The following is a 15,172-nucleotide window of genomic DNA, read 5'->3' on the forward strand; positions in this document are numbered from 1 at the left end:
GGGTTGCTGACGGTCGGGGGCTGGCTGCCCTGACTGACACCAACAGCATACGCCTGCCCCAACACACCTGCCCGTGGACTGCCTGGGGTGCGTCTGAGGGCCTGTATTCCCCCAAGCACTCCTCCTGGTGACATTCTGCCCACGCCGCCCCACCTGGCGCCCTGCCTGTTTGTGCCCGGTGAATGGAACATTACTATACTCAGCTCCAATGACTGCCGCCTGGCTCGTCGCAGCTGGGGCCGTCGCGTCTCTGCCTGGGGCTGAATAATCTGCAGCCCACCTCTGGTGGCGCCCTTGGTTCTCCTCGGCGCCTGCTGGCCTGGGGACCCCACTACACTCCGACCCATCATCGCTGGCCTGTTTCTTCCGCCTCCTGCGGCCTGCTCGCTCTTCCTCCTCGGCCCGCGCGGGGGGTTTGTGTCAGACCTCACGGGGGCGTGCTGGGCCTAGCCCGTTCTGACGCCCCGGGACCCCCTCAGGCACTGCTGGAACTCCATCACTGTCTACTCACTTGACTGCCCAAACAAAACGATAATGGGGAAAACTGACGCCAAGCAACCTAAGCTCACATTCACTGGGTGTGGGGCGGGCAAAGGTGGCGAGCTACCCCCAGATGCCGTGAACAATCCACCTAGACAGATCTGCCCAGTGAACAGGACGACAGTCTTTGTTCTATACTGCTTGATGTTCAGTCCAGCCTGAAGTCTATAGACTCTAAGATCGATCACCTCACGTCACGCCTCGATCCGGTCAAGCATCGGGTTGACTCTCACGATGCCCGCATTGTCCAGCTCGAATCCAGGGTCTCCGAGGCTGACGACGTCGGGGCCGAGAACAAGCAGAGGCTCCTCAAAATGGACAAGGTCCTTGAAATTATACGAACCAAGAACGAAGACCTTGAATCGCGCTCCCGGAGAAATAACATTCGTGTCATCAGCATACCGGAATCCACTGCAACTGGGAGAATGGAAGACTACCTTGTATCTCTGCTCCGTGAACTTTTCGGCTCGGTCTTGTTCGAAAATGTTATCATTGAGCGGGCGCACAGGTCCCTTGGCCCGCGGCCTCCTCTTGGGACCCCTGTGAGACCTATAATTGCCCGCCTGTTAAATTACCAAGACCGTGATTCCATCCTCCGAAGGGCCAGAGAGATGGAGGAGGTCATACACCAGGGTAACATTCTGTCCTTCTACCCTGATTTAATAGTGTCCGTCCAGGCGGCCCGCAGGGACTTTCTTCCCGTCAAACGCATTCTACAAAAACCTATGCTCTGATGTGCCCTGCAAAGCTCCGTATTGATTCTGGTGATAAATCCAAATTCTTTACAGACCCGAAGGCTGCCCTTACTTTCACCAAACAGCTGCAGAGGTCACTCCCCTGGAGCCACCGCACTGTATCTGAGGACAGCCGCACCAGCGATAATGGCTGATTTTGCTCGCTTTGATTTATTCCATACAGTCACTTGGCTCTCCTATTAAGACTTTGCCTTACTGCACCTCAAGCTTCTATCTATGTATACTGTTATCGTGCTTTCTCACCTTGCTTCCTTCTGTGTTCTCCAACGCTCGGCCAGCCTGCCTACATGGCCACAGGGGTAACTGGTGGAGCCATCACACCCGAAGTGTTAATTCCCATATCGACTCTCTTTCTTCCAAGTTTGGGTTCCTTGGGTGGGGGAGGATCTGTAGTGCAACCTAATTGGGGGGTTGGAGTGGGTGGGGGGGATTCAAGGGTTTCGTTTCAGGGGTCCATACCTGGAATCCCACCTTATGGGTTATGTTATGCTGTTATTTCTGTATTGTTACAGGCATGGCACTAATCGCATCTAATGGGCGACACTGTCCTCCGTCACTCTAGGCATCTCAACCTGACTACTGACCACACACACTAAATCATTAACCTACTTTTGGTCGTTACATGACTGACCCAGCCTTCCTGACTTGGAACATTAGAGGTATGAATGATTATCGCAAGGCACGCCTCACACACACATATCTCATTCGACATAAAGTGGCATATGCTTCCTCCAAGAGACACACCTTCTCTCCCCTAACGCATCCAGGCTGCGCTCTCGACATTGAGGGGGAAACCTATTCTGCTTTTTATTCCAACTATGCACGCGGCGCCACCATTTAGGAAGGACCTCCCACGGCATACCACACAATCCTTCTTTGACACCGAGGGCCGGTATGTGATACTTTTCGGTACTCTCTACAACCAACCAGTGATTCTCGTGGGGCTCTATGGCCCAAACACTGATGACCCTCAATTCTTCACCCGAGTATGGAACATTATATCCTCCCTCGGCTCCCACCCTCTGATATGGGGAGGTGACGTTAATGTCGCACCCTCAGGGATGCTGGACCACACAGGAGCTCGCATGCATCATCCTCAGGCCACGGCCAACCTATGCACCATATCTGAGGTTAACTCTCTGATTGATGCATGGCACCACTCCCATCCAGACACGCGCAAGGGCACTTGTGTGTCCAATACCCTTTGTAATATCCTAAAGCTGACAGTCAGGGCCAATGGCATAGGCTCCCCCCATCAACCCCGGGACATTAGCTGGCTGGGCCCAGCTAGCGTTATGCCTACTGGGAAATGCTAATTGCTCCCCAGTGGAGCGCTGTAGGGCCATCCTCATCTGCAAAGATCCCAAGCTGGCTGAACTAACCACTACAAAACCGGGCCCTAAAGCTAACAGCCTCCTCTTTGGAGACAAATTTATCAAAGACATCGGAGAATTTGTCCAGAAGTTCAGAGATCTTGACAAAGCATAGTCCTCACTGCATAAGGTGTTCCACAACCAGCACCTTTTTGGACGGGCTGGTCGATACAAAGGGTGTTCTTCCAGCCAACCATATACACCAGGCACCACCAGAGCCTATGAAGGTGGAAACTGCTCCTACAGCGCTGAGTCGCACTTCCCCTTCTACCTCTCCAAAGGCTGAGGAGGGCGTTCCTGACACGGAAGAGGCTCCTTCTGAGGCCAAGGAAATTCCAACGCCGCTTCAGGCGCTTTAGGTAAGGCTCATTCCCTCTTGATCATTTCATTTTGGGGGGGGGGCAAAACATTCCCTTCCCAAATTGAGGTCCATTACCCTGATTCTGTGGGTTCTAGAGACCGTCTCCGGGTTCACACTAGAATTTTTTCGGGACGCCACCTCAGCTTTACCCCTCACAACTCATTCTTTTTTACCTTAAAGATGAGTCCTTTATTCAAGATGAATTACTTCAACTCCTGCAGAACGGAGCAATTTTCATATCCCACCCGATCCCTTGGGGTTTTCCAGCAACATCTTTGATGTCCCCAAAAAAGAAGAGGGTTCCTGTTAGGTCATCAATTTGAAAGAATTCAACTCTTGGACCCATTACTGCCATTTCAAGATGGTGGGTTTTCATTTCCTCAGAGATCTCCTCCAAAACGGTGGTCCACCTCAATTTGAAAGACGCATACTTTTGATTCCCATTTTTCCACCACACCGCTCGTTCCTCCAGTTAGTTTAGGAGGGTCAGTGGTTCCATTTCAAAGTCATTCCCTTCGGTCCATCCTCCACACTGTGGTGCTTCACCAAGTTGAAGCGTCCAGTTGTCGAATAACTTTGTGCCAAAGGAGTCCGTCTTATCATATATCTCAATGATATATTCCTAATGGTGCAAGAGAAGCACCTGTTACTAAATCATCTATACTGGACCATCCAATTGCTCCTGGATTTGGGTTTCCTAGTGAACCAGAAAAAGTCAATCCTTTCTCCCTCTCAGTGCATAGAGTTCCTCCGCTTCCAAATCAATTCAATGTCAGCTCTTCTCTCTCTTCCTGGGCAGAAGTTAAAGTCAGTCCAACAAGAGATTCGCTCCACCCTTTCCCAGATCACCATATGTGGAAAAACACATGATATATTTTTCTGCTGCTGTGCTACACAACTTTAGCTTTATTGTAGGCTGTGTCAGTGCTACCCATAATCAGGTTTGTGATGACAAAGAAGACAATACAAAACATCGAACATAAAACACACTCAGTCGCATCCACGTTCTTGCCATGGTAGAAAGAAGCATTCTCTTGTCTGTGGTACGGGTTCACCAAAGGTATAATCCTCAATCAATTATACAAGACTTACAAAATGCCAACCTTTGCCAATATCGTTATGTTAGGTAATAGTGGTATTGTTCTATGCAGATCATTATATGTCAAGATGATATGTGGTCAAAAGTAGGAAAGGTCAGGAAACACCAAAATATGGCCCCATGAGCTCAACGGGGAAAGGGATCCTTGTAGTCAAACACTGAAAAAGTAAAACAAGGATTGAGATTAGCACTCGAAATTTGTCACAAGTATTAAGAAAAAGGAGGGTATTATCACTTTTCAGGGGTCTTGGTTATGCCGTACTCACTTTGTCAAAGCTACTCCCTTGCCTTGCGAATTGCCAGCCTGCGGCTCCGATGATGTTCTTGAGTGCGGAGCCCAACCTGTATATGACAAGCAGCATGGCAGTCGGCATCTGCGTGCTAGAAAAAACAAGTACGCTCACCTTACCAAAATGGCCGCCCGCGGCAGCACCACTTCCTGGTTACTCGGGCTCACAGTGATGCAAGTTCGAGTGACCAGCTGGACCTCTCAAGGAGAGATTCAAAAAGTTGGTAAATAAGGTAATAAAGATTGGTTTATTCAGGTGAAATAACTGATTCAAAAAACTCGTATCAGATCACAACTTGTTAACTATTGAAGGTATCGAAATCTGAAAAAACGGAGTCCGAAGAAGCTACTACCAGCAAAATATGTGAGTCACTTCCCACACATCTCATCGAGGTTCGAGGAAGACATGATCCCTCCAGGTCTGCATGGTGAATGTTTAGGCATATTTACTCTGTTAAAAGCAAAAGTAGCACATCTTCCCTCGATTTTGTCAGTGGGTCTACTTGATGAGTGATAAACATAGTCCCTCAAAATAAAAGTGCAAAAAAGCAAAATGGAAAACATCAGGAGATGAGAGGACATTGACTCTTAAGTGAATATTATGTGAAGAGTCCAATGACCCACACTAACTAGATTGTACTATGTGGTAGTGGGATGGGAAAAAGATATATCTACAACCCACAAAGGTGTAGAGGACAAACTTTCTTAGGAGCTAGTATTAAAATTAGAGTGTAGGGATTGTAATAGGAGACCCTACAAGGATGTTACAGTTATCATTCCACGACCATATCCTGAACTACAGAAATAGATTGTCGTGTCTGGTATTAGATAGAAAGGTAATGAATATACATATTACCGCTGAGTCTTAAGAAGGGAAAAAAAGGTCTTACGGGAATGAGATAGATCCTAACTGGAGCACAGGAAAGGTATTCTGACAAGCTTCCCGTTAGTAAAACCTTCAAAAAATTGTTGTTCAAGGGCAGGGTAAGTATATTAAAGAGAAGTTTCTCCAAGGATTGCTCTCGTTCAGTCCACTGGTGTGGGTTTTTTATTCTAAAAACCCAACGTTGTTCCTTTTCGAATAGTTGAGAGTCATTGGAGAAAGGAATGCAAGAAGTCGCAGTCTGGATGACCAACAGCTGCCTGCAGCTCAACGCCGAGAAGACAGAAGTCCTCGTCCTCGGTACCACCCCTTCTGCATGTGACAGCACCTGGTGGCCGACCGCCCTTGGAAGCCCACCTACCCCCTCAGACCACGCCAAGAACCTCGGCATCGTACTCGACTCATCACTCACCATGAACCAATGGGTCAACACCATCACCTCCAGCTGCTTCAACACCCTCTGCATCCTCCGCAAGACCTACAAGTGGATCCCCCCTGAGTCAAGGAAGACAGTCACCCACGCACTCATAACCAGCAGACTGGACTTTGGAAACGCACTCTACACCGGCATCAACAAGTCCCTACTCTGCAAACTCCAGACAATACAGAACACCACCGCCAAACTCGTCCTCGGCATCCCCAACACAAACACATCAGTCAACACCTACGAAGTCTCCACTGGCTACCCGTGGAGAAAAGAGTCACTTTCAAAATCCTCACTCACGCCTACAAATGCCTACACAACAACGGACCAAAATACCTCAGCAACAGAATCAACTTCCACGTACCCAAAAGAAACCTCCGATCTTCCTACCTCGCACTGGCCGAAACCCTGCTCATCCACAAAGCCAGAGCAGGAGGAAGATTCTTCTCTCACATTGCAGCCAAGACCTGGAACAAGCTATCGGCAGACATCAGACGTGCCCCCTCCCTCAACACCTTCAGGAAGACCCTCAAGACTTGGCTCTTCAGCTAAACAGATCTGCACCCCCCCCACCCCCCCAGAGCCTTGAGACCCTCACGGGTGAGTAGCACGCTTACAATTCCCTGATTGATTGATTGATTGATTGGAAATTTGTTCGTGTACGGTCCAGTGAAGATCCTGCATTGTGTGTCCTTTCTCAATATAGTGCGCAGACATTTTTGTTGGGGCCCGGTCACATCTCAAGTTGCTGTGATGTTCACAGATGCGTGTCTTAATCATGCGTTTTGTCATCCCGATGTAGTGGAGATGACACGGACAGGTGATCATGTATATAACACGTTGTGAATTACAGTTTGTGAACTGTCTCTGCTCCCAAATTTAATTGTTGTTGAATGTTAGTTCTTCAGTTGTGGTGGTCAGATGGCAGACACTGTGGAATTGCCACATGGGTGGTGGCCCGTGAGAGGGGAGAGGAATCTCTATGATGTACCTGAGTTATCCTTACTATGTAGTCTGGTGTGGACTATCATGTCTCTCAGGCTCCTTCCACGTTTATGTGAAAACATCATTTTATGGAACATTCAGGGATCCACTGTTCAGGATAGGCCAATGCTTGTTGACTATTTTGCTCACTTGGTTGGATGCTATATTGTGGGTAGTGATACAAACCAGTCTCTCTTCCCTTGGTTTTGGAGATCTTACTTCCATAAGGGCCTCTCTATTATTGTTTCTTGCTATTTTCATTGCTTTAGAAATTATGTTGAGTGGGTAATTTCTCTCCTCCAGTTTAGAGCACAGACCTTCTGCTTGTCCTTTGAAGTAATTTATATCAGAACAGTTACGTCTGAGTCTGAGATTTTGTCCAAATTGGAGGTTTCTCTGAGATGTCTAGGGTGAAAGCTGTCAAAAACCAATAGGCAGTTATTTGCTGTAGGTTTTATGTGTGTTTTTGTTTTCAGTTTGCCATTGTCTGAGATAATGTTCAGATCTAAGAACACCAATTCCTTGTTAGATACTGTGGGTGTGAACTTAAGGAATTTGTTATGGCAATTTAACCATGTCAGAACATGGAACAAGCAGATGAATAGTCTAGTGGTGAACCTCACTGACTAAGCTCTCACACCCTCACAGGTGGAGATTCAAGAAAAAGGACTAGGTTTCGTCCCAACAGAAAGATCGGATAAATCCAGACTACACAGTGAAATATGTGCTCCAAACATACATAAAACATTTCTACACGGCCCATGGGAGGAGAGAGAGGGAGAGACCCCTGTAGTCACACTTTTGTTAAGGTGCGTCTCTCGCCTACACCTTCGTGTATCTGCTCTCCATCCCCGTTGAGAAAGACTTCCATGCTGATACACTGACACGAGACGCTGATGTTCATGCACGCAGACACTTCAGCTCGCAGTGGTCTGACATCCCTCGCAGGGTGTCCGTCTGAAGACTAAGACAGGGTCCCACAGTCTCTCACTTTAGGTAATGGGGTTGGCTTCAGCCTAAGAGGATTCTTGGCTCTACACCTACATACATGCTAGGTACATTTAGGTACACCTAGTTAGGGTTGCATCGTAGGAGTGCACATTATTACTGTCATGTATTTATATACCTGCCTGTATTCATTGTTTTAGCACTATGGTAAACATCTACCATCCTCTGTTGTTGCTTATAATAATTTATATCTGTTTTTGTCTTATGGTTGTTTCAGACCACCTATTTTACCCTAGAATGACGCTGGTTCAATAAATGCTTATTGAAAAAAGGCCCTACCGTTTATTCTGTGCATCTCTCTGAAACGAAGTGAGCACGAGTGACTGAGTGAAAAGTACTGTACTGTTTCCACGATCCCTGATGGGACAGGGTTGTCATGTTCGATAGTTGCCAGGAACTATTCTCTTCTTGGTAAGAGGAGTTTGCAGTGGCACTGTGAGCTAGCTAGGTATACAGGCGAACATACCCGGTGGGGTTGTCTGGAATCAGTCTTGACACCAATCCCACAGTCTATGTTGTCTAAACACGCAGATCCTATATAGGTTTATAGGAACTACACAACATCAATCAATCAAAGGGTTGGTGAAGTGCAACTACTCATCCGTAGGGTCTCATGGCAAGGGGGGGAAAGGAGGAGGCCGCAGCTCCAGGGTGTTTATTCTGGTTCATCGAAGAGCCAGATATTGAGGTTCTTCATGAACATGGCGAGTGTTGGTGTCTGCCGGAGGTGGAGTGGGAGGATGTTCCATCCCTGAGCTGCGAGGAAGAAGAAGGACCGCCCTCCTGTTCTGGTTTTCTTGATGCGCTGCACCGTAGTTAGGGAGAGCTGAGCTGAGCGGAGGGATCTCTAGGGTTCAGGTAAGCCGGTCCGGTGTTGTGGAGGGCTTTGTGGGTGTGGATGAGAAGCTTGAAGATGATTCTCTTTTCGACGGGGAGCCAATGTAGTGTCCGCAGGTGTTCGGTGATGTGGCAGTGTAGCAGTAGGTTGAGGACTAGTCTGGTGGCGAGGTACTTGACGTATTGGAATTTGCGGGTGAGGGTCTTGTTGATCCCGGCGTAGAGTGGGTTGCCGTAGTCTAGCCTGCTGATTTCGAGGGCATGGGTGACGGTTTTTCTGTGCTCAAGAGGAATCGAGTTGAAGGTCTTTTGCAGGCGACGGAAGGTGTGGAAAAAGGCGGAGGTGACGGCGTTGATTTGGTTGTTCATTTTGAGTTTGGAGTCCAGGATGATTCTGAGGTTGCCTCCGTGGTTGGTGGGAGAGGGAGGGTTACCGAGGGCGGGGAGACACCAGGTGTCGTTCCAGGCATCTTGGTGTGAGTCCATGATGAGTACTTCAGTTTTGTCCGTGTTGAGTTGTAGGCAGCTGTTCTTCATCCACCTGGCAACGGATTCCATTCCTTCTTGGAAGTTGTGTTTGGAGATGTGGGGTTCGCTGGATAGAGAGAGGATGAGTTGGGTGTCATCTGCATAGGATACCATGTTGAGTCAGTGGGATTTGCCGATGGGTGCGAGCGGGGCCATGTAAACATTGAAAAGGGTGGGGCTGATGAAGGATCCTTGGGGAAGTCTGCAGGTGGTCAGTGTGGGATCCAAGAGGAAGGGTTAGGGTCTAACTCTTTGCATTCTGCCAGATAGGAATGAGTGGATGCAGTTGAGGGCCGGATTCCTGCGTTGCGTAGTCATCAGGTTAGGGTGCGGTGGGATACGGTGTTGAAGGCCGCGCAGTGGTCCAGGAGGATGAGGGCCACAGTCTCTCCTCTGTCGAGGAGGGAGCGGATGTTGTCTTTCACGTCGATGAGGGTGGTTTTTGTGCTGCGGTTTTTCCTGAAATTGGATGGGGAGGGTTCAAGGATGTTGTTTTCTTCTATCAAGGAGGCAAGCTGGCTGTTGATGGCTTTTTTGATGACTTTCGCCGGGTACGGGAGTAAGGAGATTGGTGCGGATGGCACCGCCGCCAACGTTGTGCTGCTAACATTGGTTTGGTTCTCATTTAAAGGTCAAATATGAGTAGTTTAGCCATGCTTTTCTTAGAGACCCCTATTCACATCTACCCAGAGACGTCTGGAGTGAGAAGTGAAAAATCCGCCTCAGTTGAGTAGGCATATCCTATGTATTGGCTATAGGTTAATTCAAGCTCGAAGGACAAATAGTTCCTATTGTGCTTAAAACTTTATCTCAGTTTCCTTGAAACTTTTTCAACATTGACGGAAGAAGACAACACTGCAACGCTACGTGCAAATGCAGTAGGAGAAGGAGAACAGAAAGGTGATATTAACATTTAAAAAAATGTCAGAACTGCCCTACATTAAAATTAGCAGACTACGGAGTCATAGCAACAGGTGTAACAGAAACTTTCATGAATGAGGCACATGAGTCATACAGGACAGAGGTATTCTATTCAGGGGTTAAATTCCCAACAGCAGATGCACGCACAAACACATTTCATTCTTACACTAAAGTTGAAATACCAGAGGAATATTGGCCATATGAGGACAATGAAGTTCCTCTCACCTACCAGGAGCGCATAAACTGGTTTAAAGGTGCCCTCCCACACACAACAGATAAAGTAAGACTCGGTCTGCTCGGCAGAGACAGAGCGACTTGGCCGGTCCTAGCAGCTTACACATCGCATCCAAACTTTGACACATTGCCGGTAGCAGACTTGCGTCACCTACACAAAGAAATAATAAAACTTTGCAGAATTCTGACACAGTTCATTATGAGAACACTCACACTTCAGCCAACAAGGGCTATGCCAGCAGGACAAATTCAGGGGTCTGCAACTGAAATAACTCCACAAACGCTACATGCAGTTATGGGTAAAATCCCCACTAGACGTGAGCAAATGCCATTCTGGAAAGCTCAGAAAATAACACAGAGGCAATGTTTCCACACACAAGCCCACAATAAAAACACAGAATGCTAACAGTATGCTTGCCAATGGGATAGCTCCCCGGATAGAAGATTTTACCTCTTGGGCTACAGTTTTCGCTGCCATATATAACAGAACTCATGGTATCCCTTCAATTGCAGTAATACCAGATGTATTAGGACAAATCAAGAATGAGTATGGAGCTGAACCTGCTCTAAACTTAGGGATGAAATTGTTAAGAAATTTTGCCCAGGTGTCAACTATTCTATGGGCAAACATAAAAATGGAGGCAGCAGCAGTGGCATACGCCAATGCCTGAGGGATTTCACTCCTTTACAACAGGCGCATGAACTACCTAAAATTATCAAAGATACCTATGCCGAATTAGGTAGAGATAGTTTGGGAGCTAGGGCAACAAAACCTCAACTCATGGGTAGTCCTGAAAAAGACAACACTAAGCAAGCACCCAATTCTTCCAAAAAGAAATGGGTAAATAAAAAACAAAAGAATGGAGAGAATATATCACAATCCAGGGGTGGGTCTACTCAACAGGAGCCCTCCGAAAGGAGGTACAACCATAGAAATTGTGATAACATTAAAAAACCTGACAGGATACTGATACACGTTCCTCTCATTCCTATCAGGGTTCATCAAAAAACTCTGAGAGGGAAGGACGGTCAGAATACAGACAAGAATAATGGATAAAGTCCAGAGACACACATCATACTTCGGACTATAGTATAAAAAAAGAAGATAAACCTAACTCGAAACCTCAATTTAAAAAGAAGAAAGTAGCAGGTCTTAAATTTAGACATGCCCAGATTTCTTAGGACTCAAATATTGAATGGGGAATGGGTTTTCACGATGCTAGACAGCGCAGCAGAAGTAACAATAGCTCGCCAGAACCTGATGGAATTTCTGGTGACAGCGGCGTTGAATGAACATATCACGGGGGAGACACCTGATACAAGGGTAAGTGTCCCACACCTGTTATATGAAATAATACTCCAAATGAAGGAGGACAAACCCAGAAAAATCAAAGGTCTCATTGGGAGAAACCTGACTTATGGCTGAAAAAGTTTAGCCGCCTGAGATTGTTATGGATTGCACTAAAGGGAGAAACTGTAAATTTACCCGCTTTTTCCAACCTTGTTCCCGTATACTTAAAACATTCATACATGCAGGAATGGGTGGTAGCACTTGCTCCAGCATTATATCGCAACCATGTAGTGTGGGATGCTGAGTCACTCACCATGTAATCCCAGTAAAACTACACCAACAGAGACAGTACCCTTTTAAACAAGAAGCGAAAAAACAAGTCAGGGTGATCTTAGATCAACTTGAATACCAAGGTGTAATAGAAACTTGCACCTCCTCAATGAATAATCCTTTGTTTACTGTAATGAAACCTGATAATTCATACCGTCTAGTTTTAGACTACAGACATCTGAACACATGCACAACTACATTTGCAGTACAGAATGCACACAGTCATATATATATGAACATGTACCCCCCACTCGACCAACTCTGACTATACATTGGCTATGATAAGCTCTATTGGGCTATCGCTATGCGTGGAAATATCAAAAACAAACTACAAAAAATACATCAATTCACATTTTGTTAATTATTTCCTCTTATCAATTATTTCTATCATTTTTTTAAAATATTTTTTTAAATGGTAATAAAAGTCACCATAATTTTCTCTGTGTTTATATGTACCATACAAATCATAATTAATACAACATTGATACAAACTATTAAATGTGGAAATGTAGCATAACTTGTGCAAGAAAATACATACAATGTAACAATATTAAATGTGTCCCCATACCATTATCACATTGATAATAACCTCACATCCAGTCATAGCATACCAAACATTCTCATACACACACCATAGGTCTGTTCCTTTTCCAGCTGGCGGCAATACCATGGATACTAAAGAAGAATTTTCACCATGAGTTTTTCTGTTGCAAGCCATTTTTTAAGCTGGAAAATGATGATTGTGATGTGTGTATGAGAATGTTTGGTATGTTATGACTGAATATGCGGTTAGTAACAATGTGATAATGGTATGGACACAAATTTAATATTGTTATATTGTATGTATTTTCTTGCAAAAGTAATGCTAAATTTGCACATTTAATAGTATTGTATCAATGTTGCATTATTTATGATTTGTATTGTACATATGGACACAGTGAAAATTATGGTGGCTTTTATTACCATTTAAAAAAATGTATTAAAAAAAAATGATAGAAATAATTGATAAGAGAAAATAGTAAACAAAATGTGAATTGATGTATTTTTTGTAGTTTGTTTTTTATATTTCCAAGCATAGGGATAGCCCAATAGAGCTTATCATAGCCAATGTATAGTTAGAGTTGGTCGAGTGGGAGGTATATGTTCATATATATTTCTATTTTCCCCTTTTCTCCCAAACCACATAATCAAATATTAAGTGGTACCTTATTCCTTGTATATCAGAATGCACACAGTGCCGCATTGATGAATAACATGGTGCGGAAAAAATACGAAACAACACTAGATATATCAAATGAATTTTTCTACTAAAATATAGCACTTGAGAGCAGGTATTTGACAGCATTCTCAGCCTTAGGCTCTCAGCGTCAATTCTGTTGACTCCACCAAGGGTATAAGAATAGCCCCGAGTTGTTCTCATCTAGGGTAACTGAGTTACTTCAAAATTTGGATGAGGAGGCATTGTCCTATGTAGATGATATTTATCTGATGGGTGATGATTTAAAGGATCATTTGACCAGGGTGAGCAACCTAGTTTTGGGGTTTGCCTCTGAGGGCTACAAATTCAACTTTAAAAAATTGAAAATAGCCCACCTCAATGTCCTATTTTTGGGATATGAGCTTTCAAGTGAAGGGAAAAGCCTAGCAGCTAACTTTTTAGAAAAGTGTGCGCTGCTCCAACCTCCGAAAACTCTGAAAAATGTACAATCCATATTGGGATTCCTAAATTTTTGCAGAACGTAGATTTTGGATTACGCAAAAAAAGTATAATCTTTCTACGATTTAATAAAACCTGATTTTTCAATCAGGCATTAAACACAAGAACACACGGATATCCTTTGTTCCTTACAAGCTGACATGATAGCTTCCAAATACCTACACACAAATTTGGTGATCCCTGTAATTGTGGGTCAATTAGGGTACACTTACCTACCTTCAATGATGGCAAAACGGTACCCATAGCATACAAATCGCACTTGTACACAAACGCTGAAATGTCTTTTGCTTCTACCGAACAAATTCTGACAGCAGTACAGACTGCTGTAGTTGAGCTAAAGAGCACTGGCACAGGGGAAACAAATAATTGTTGTAACTCCAGTACCAGCCTTAGAGGCTGATACAAAAGCTAGTGTTCCAAATGCAAAAGCGCTACATCCGAGATGGACACAATGGGCTAATTCTCTCGCTGCAACAGATGTAGAATACAAATTTGATTGTATTCTAAAAACACAAGCATTTCTGCAATACGAACGAGAATTACCTCTCCCGAATGAGATTTATGCCTCTAGATTAGTATGAATACATTATTTACACTGACGGTTCTGCTCAGCCATGTTCGACTGTAAAAGGATGTATGCGGGATGGCAAGTTCCATCCCAGCAGTACAAAGACGCAGTCTCTAGGAGATTGCACGGCACAGCTGGCAGAATTAAAAGCCCTATTGCTGGCACTAATACAAACAGATCGGAAATTCCCCACACTCATAGTGTGCGATTAGTTTTATTGCGTCTAGACATAAAATGAATATCTTCACTACTGGGTTCAGAATAGGTGTAAAGACTCAAAAGGTTGCACAATAAAGCACAAAATGCTTTGGGAACAAATGATAGAGTTGAAAAAAGACTTGCCGAGAGCTCACGTGATACACACGGGGAGTCATCAACGTGATGGCATACACGTTTAAGAGAAATCATTGGCAGATGAAGCTGCAAAAGCGTAGTGCGAACTGCTGCCGTAGCGGCAGTCACTTGTTATAGCACATGAATAGACGGACAGATAATAGTAGCTGTCATCAATTCAGGCAAAAACAGCTCAGCCATACCAAAAGGCTTTCCACCCAAGTACCCCTACAAGTTAGATGCAAAGAACATTCCTTATACTCAAATTCCAAGAGTGGGGGATAGAGTAATACCAAACATGGATCACAGATTAGGTTTGATTCTACCTGCACACGAGGGTCTGGGTTCTGCTCATACAGGGGTTACCGCAACTGTTTCATTGCTGAAACAATGCTATTGGTGGGCAGGTTTGACAAAGCAAAAGAAAGAATTTGTTCTTAAGTGCAACATTTGTCACCAGATGATGGGTTCCACCGTAGCACGCCCAACACAAACACCATTACTAATATCAAACAGACCTCTTGTCTGTGTCTAATTGGACCACTGCAGCCTCTTACAATCTGATGGGGCTTACAAGTACATCCTGGTGGCAGTGGATTCATGCCCTAGATTCCTGTGCGTTTGGCCTCAGTTCTCGGCTGACGCTTGAACTGTTATAAAGGATTTGCGAGTCTTCATAGGAACATATGCAGTTGGC

Source organism: Triturus cristatus, chromosome 5_1 (genome assembly GCF_964204655.1).
Source record: "Triturus cristatus chromosome 5_1, aTriCri1.1, whole genome shotgun sequence".
NCBI lineage: Eukaryota > Metazoa > Chordata > Amphibia > Caudata > Salamandridae > Triturus > Triturus cristatus.